The 5,950-nt window shown below is 32.6% G+C and overlaps 1 pseudogene; it reads right to left on the minus strand.

Annotated features, from left to right (window-relative positions):
• Positions 1-2,087: 2,087 nt before the first annotated feature.
• On the minus strand, positions 2,088-4,378 carry LOC149545219 (cytochrome P450 81Q32 pseudogene; annotated as a pseudogene).
• Between the last annotated feature and the right edge of the window lie 1,572 nt (positions 4,379-5,950).

A 5,950-nucleotide genomic window follows, 5' to 3' on the forward strand; every position in this document is an offset into this window, starting at 1 on the left:
ATGCTATGTATCTTTAATTTTTTTTTTAATAAAATGATCCAAGGCCTTGGTTGTTTACCGATCAAAAAATTAAATTAAACAAAAAACAAGATTATGAACCTTTTTGTACTCCAAGGCCATCCCCCCATCTTTTTGGTTGCTATCAAGTCCTTCAAAAACATCAAAATATATGTAGATACCCAAGAAAAACTAAAAATTAATAAAAAAAATGATTATTACGTTAGTAATGGAGTCTTGGAGCAATAAATAAAGTGGGTTTGGGGAATTTGGCCATTGAGGAGTTTTAGGGAGGTGTTCATGATTATACAGATGATAATCATGATGGTGCACTACTTTTCTTTATAATAGAGGTTCTCTATTTATGAATAATTTACGGCAAAGCTTTCAAATTTTACTTTTATTTTTGTTATTTGTGTTAAGGGTATGGTGTTGTTCTTATCATGATTATTGGTAAGAAGGATCTCTTTTTTTCTCTTTTCTTCACTATGGTTCTCTAGTGGCTATTTAGGTTGAAAATTTTGTCTTCCCATTATGCTTTTCTTTTGATTTTTTTGTTGAGTGTGATCTTTAGTTGTTGGCAGAGTAGTTTTTCATTGAAAGGGCTTCACCTTTTGTTGTGGCTAGAATTTGGGTAAATTTTGGAAGATATTTATCTAATTTGTAATGAAAGAGTTTCTATTGATATGGAGTTTTTTAGAATCAATATGGTGGATGGTGGATCACATGTAGCAAATGATGCTATTCTATTTGCTTTTATTTTAATATCCATGGAAGTTTTATTATATATAGGGAATTTTTTCTTCCCTTATTAAATTTTGTGGAATTCCCACTATTTTTGGAGCTAGTGCTTGTCCAAATGGTGTTGAGGCCTTGAGTGGTGGTTTTTGGGTTTTATTGCTATTATCCTTAAACATGTTCAATTTAGAAGATGATTGTCTCCTTGGGTTCATTTCTGTTAGATTTTTACCTTATTTATTGGTTTTCTTTATTTACATATGGATCTTTTATCTTCCTTCACACACACACACACACACACACACACACACACACACACACACACACACACACACACACACACACACACACACACACACACACACACACACACACACAAGGTGTTCTGATTGGCTTGATCTTATATAGCCTAGATTCAATTTTTAGTTTCTCATTAAGGGTCTCACCTACTATTTGGGAAGAAAATATTTTTGGGAAATTTATATAGAGTTTGTAGTTCTTCTTTTTTCTAATATTTTCTTGAGTGAGAATTTTTTTTCTTTTTCTTTTTCTCAAGTCCCCTTTACAAGCCATGCAATCTACTAGAAAGGAAAATATATTTGTTGTAAGAAATTTGAAAGGCTATTTGATGGTTGGTTTCACCTTTTTTTATTCCGTTAATATGGTAGATATTATGGAAAATGAGGTATTGTATTAGAATGTTAGTAAGGTTATTGGTGAATTTCTATAACCCATTGTTGAGGTTAAGTGAGTCTCTTGTAACCATTTGATCATGTTCAAGGTTAAGAGACCTTTAGAAATTTTGAGTCTTATTTAAAAGAGGCCTTTGTCTAGAGATGGGATGGATTGTGCTTTTTCTTTTAAACTTCTTTTAGGTTATTGATTGTGGGATAAATAATATTTTATTCTCTATTTTTTGTAAGCCTTTTAAAGATTTATAGAACCCTTCAAAATTTATCTATAAATAGGTTTTTTTGTCCCTTCAAATATTATTTTACCTCTTTTTGAGTTTATTTATTTACTTAGAAATAATAAAAATAATAGTCATTTGATAACACTATGAAGAGAAAATGATGTTTAACATTATAATAATTGTTTTATTTATAATAAATTTAAAAAGATTTATATACAAAACTAATCACATTTTGAATGCATAAACTATTTATACTTACTATGTTTTATAATAATAGTTCTTAAATTACTTAAGTGTGTATTAGTTGAACAAATAAGAACTATTGATTTATTTTACTTTAAGATTTCAGCCATCATGCTTTTTCATAAAAAAGGGAAAGTAACATACCTTTATTCATATCCGATCTCCCAAAATAGATTTAGACATCCAACACCTAATCTTATTGTTGGATACCATATAAATACAAATGAGAGGGAAGACGAGGCTTGATAACAACCTCTAATGGTAATTTTTTTGGCATTGTCAACCCAACTCCTTCATTTAAATCAAGGATTTTATCATGAGGAATTGAACAATCAAAGCTTTGTAGTAACCTTGCAAGTGTTATCTACACCATACACATTCCCAAGGAAGCACCTATCCTTGCCTTCCTATCCCAAAAGGGAAAATCTCAAATTCATTTCCTAAAGTTTGTATGCTTTCAATTTCTATATTTTTCTCCAAGAAATGTTGAGGAATAAACTCTAGTGGTTGATTCCAAATTCTTGGGTCTTTGTGAATAGTCCATGCATTTACAAATAGTATTGTTCTTACCAGAATATGGAAGCCTCCAACTATGCATGCTTTAGTAGATTCATGTGGTGAAAGTAAAGGTGCAGTTGGGAAAAGATGCATTGTTTCTTTTACTATTGCTTGCAAGTATTTTAGTTGTGGTATATCAAACTCTTCTACTAACCTGCTTTTCCCAATTTTAGAATCAAGCTCCTCTTGGACAATCCTCATTATGTTGGGATGCAATATTAATAATGATAATGCCCATTCTATTGCTAGTGAAGAAGTGTCTGTACCTGCACTAAATAGATTCTAAAAGAAAAATTTAAATCAGTATCATAAAAGTACCAAGTATAGGAAAAGTCTACCCTAAATCATAGATTATCCAACAAAAATTATATATACTCTAATTTAGGAGAAAATGTGTATTCATCATTATGAACTATGACCAGAAAACATATTCACCATTATGAACTATGGAAATTTGGTGAAGTTGAAATTATAAAAAAAAATCTTCTTAGCAATAAAAATCATATCTTTTAAATATTAAGAAATTTATTTAGATTTTGATATTCAAAACCACATTAAGAAAACTCAAAAAAAAATGCCAAAATAAGAATATAGGTTTCTTATTGGTCATTTATGTTTAATATTAAAAAAATAAATCATATATAATATAGAGTTCCAACCAAAAAAATAATAATTCTAAAAGAATAATATATTTTTAATAATAGTATATGTTTAAGATAATAAAATAGAATAATTAATAATTAGTTTGAACATAAATAAATAAATTATATAAAATTATTTTAAAACATAAACATCACATATTAAATCTTGATTCTTAAATTAAAATATTAAATAATCAATGCTAAATAGTCAAAATTAACTCTCATTCTGAAACATAATATTTTCCTATTTTCCTTAACATAAGATAAGAATTGCCTAAAATTAAACCGAATAAATCTACTCTAAAGAACGGGTACATATACATGAAAAAGAACTTACCACAGCAATGGCTTTGACGAAGGGATCTTTGTCAGGGATTGCATCGCCATTCTCATTAGCCTGCGAGATGAGCACATCTATGAAGTCCATGTCTTCCTTCTTCTCTGGTGGATTTTCTCTGTGCTTCTCCACTATTCTCTGCATGTAAGGATCCATTTTCCTCTGCACTCTCTTCATAGCCCTCTCGTACCCTTGCAAATCAAACCACTTCAGCAGGGGAATATAATCCCCAGCATTGACACACCCATGGAGCATGAAAGACTCCTCAATCAGATGTAAAATTTCTGCACATGACATGTCCCCTTCTTCCTCAAACCACTGATCGCCCATTATCATGCTCATCATAACATTCAAACTCATCTGAGACAAAACACTTCTCATATTAACTGTGGTTTTCATCTGAGCCTGTTGAAACAGAATATTCAGAGTTTTACTGATCTCCCTTACTCTCTTGGGCCGGAATGCTTGGAGCTGTTTAGAAGATAAAAGCTCGAGTACACAAATTTTCCTGGTAATTCTCCAGTATGAACCATATGGAACCCACCCCAGAAATTTATAATTATAACCCAGATGCTTTCCCTGACTAAGAGGAGGCCTAGAAGCAAAACACAGATCATTCACTGTAAAACATTCTTTGGCTATTTCTGATGAACTTACAATCAACACTGGGCGGCTGCCAAATTTGAGGTGCATGATGGGTCCATAAACTTTTGAGAGTGAATCGAGAATTCTATGAAAGGGCTTTTCTTTCTTTACAAGCAGATGAAAATGGCCTATTATGGGTAGCGATCTGGGTCCTGGTGGGAGTCTATGCTTATCAGTTCTATCCTTTTTCACCAAAACAGCTATTATTGCAAAGAAAATGGCCGTGGCAAAACCAAGTACTAAATTGGAATTCATACTGGATAATATATTGAGGAGTAATGAATTCACCATCCCTTTGTTCTCAATATTGTTTTGATATAATGAACATCTGTGTGGGTAGATATAGATGCCTTAGGCAATTGTTTCTGTTCCAGATACACAATAATTGTCAACTCTGATGGATACATGTATTTAAACTAGCTTATATCTATTATATATATATAAAATAAGTCGAGAGATATCCTTCTCGAGGCACCTATTAAACTGAGTGAGATTATGAAAATAGGCGCCTCTAGAAGGATATCTCTCGGCTTATTTTATATATATAGAATATATATAAGCTAGTAGCACTCGCGATGGAAGAATAAAAGACATTATTTTTATTAATATACTGGAATAGATAATAATTATAAAATATATTTTATAATACATTATATAATTTATATGTTCAATTAAAAATTATGCTTAATGTAATAGATTCCCTTTGATTTTATTTTTTAAATCACCACATATATAATAATTACTATGAAAAAAATGTTATTCTTGTAATTAGAATTAAACTTTGGATTGAAATTAGAGTTTCCATTTGCATTAGTGTTAGCATAAGTTTTATCCTTAAAGCTAGATAATTATTTGCAATAGACCAAAGGTTGTAGTGGGACTTAACCCCCACTTCCCTCCCTACCACACTTATCACTATTATCCTCTCTTCCTTCCTTCATTACCATGTCCATCTATCCTATGCCTTAATTATTATATTAATCCCATCTCTTCCCTATTCCCTCTCCTATTCCATCTTTATCTTATATCCCTCCCCCTCTCACTATCTATTCCTCTTGATTACCATATATCCATAGCCCATTTCTCTCACCCTTTGGGCCCTCTTCTCTCTCTTTCTCCCTCATATGTGTCACATGCTAATTACTCTATTACAAATTATCCCATCTCTCTCTCTCTCTCTGATTCTCAAATTATCCTATTTTTTCTCTACCTCATATCTCTCTCTGTCTCTCTCCATGTTGTCTCTTTCTCTTTCCCCTCTACTCCCTTTCTCTTGTTTTCCACCACATATTACCATCTCCCCCTGCTAATTACCATCTCTCTCTCTCTCTCTCTCTCTCTCTCTCTCTCTCTCTCTCTCTCTCTCTCTCTCTCCCTCACCCTCCTCATATTATTATTGTCTACTCTACCTTTCTCATGTATCCTTATCTCATACCCTCTATCAAATTGTCTACTTCGTGCATCACCCACATCCCCCCTCTCTCCTTCTCTCCTTATCACATGTAAATCTATTTTTTGGACCCTAGTTACTGCATTTTCCCCCACCCCTTTTTCCATCTCCTTCTCCTCCTAAAATTGTCATCTCTCTCTCTCGCTCGCTCGCTCTCCAAAATTTCTCCCCCATCATCATTTCCATCCATTCAATGCCCTAATTATTCTCTTTCTCTCTACCTCATCTCTCTCCCCTTTGATGTTGTCTCTTTCTACCTTATTCCTTCCCTCGTTTCTCCCTTTCTCCTATTTCCACCCCTACTTACCACATCCTAGTCTTTATTCACATTTATCTCTACATCATCTCTCTCCCTCCCTACATCATTAATCTCTTTAAGTCTCTCCTCTCCCTCCTCTCACAATCTCTTCCCCCCATTTACCCTCTTT

Source organism: Cupressus sempervirens, chromosome 7, assembly GCF_028749045.1.
Source record: "Cupressus sempervirens isolate cs-2001-9-10 chromosome 7, ASM2874904v1, whole genome shotgun sequence".
Classification (NCBI taxonomy): Eukaryota; Viridiplantae; Streptophyta; class Pinopsida; order Cupressales; family Cupressaceae; genus Cupressus; species Cupressus sempervirens.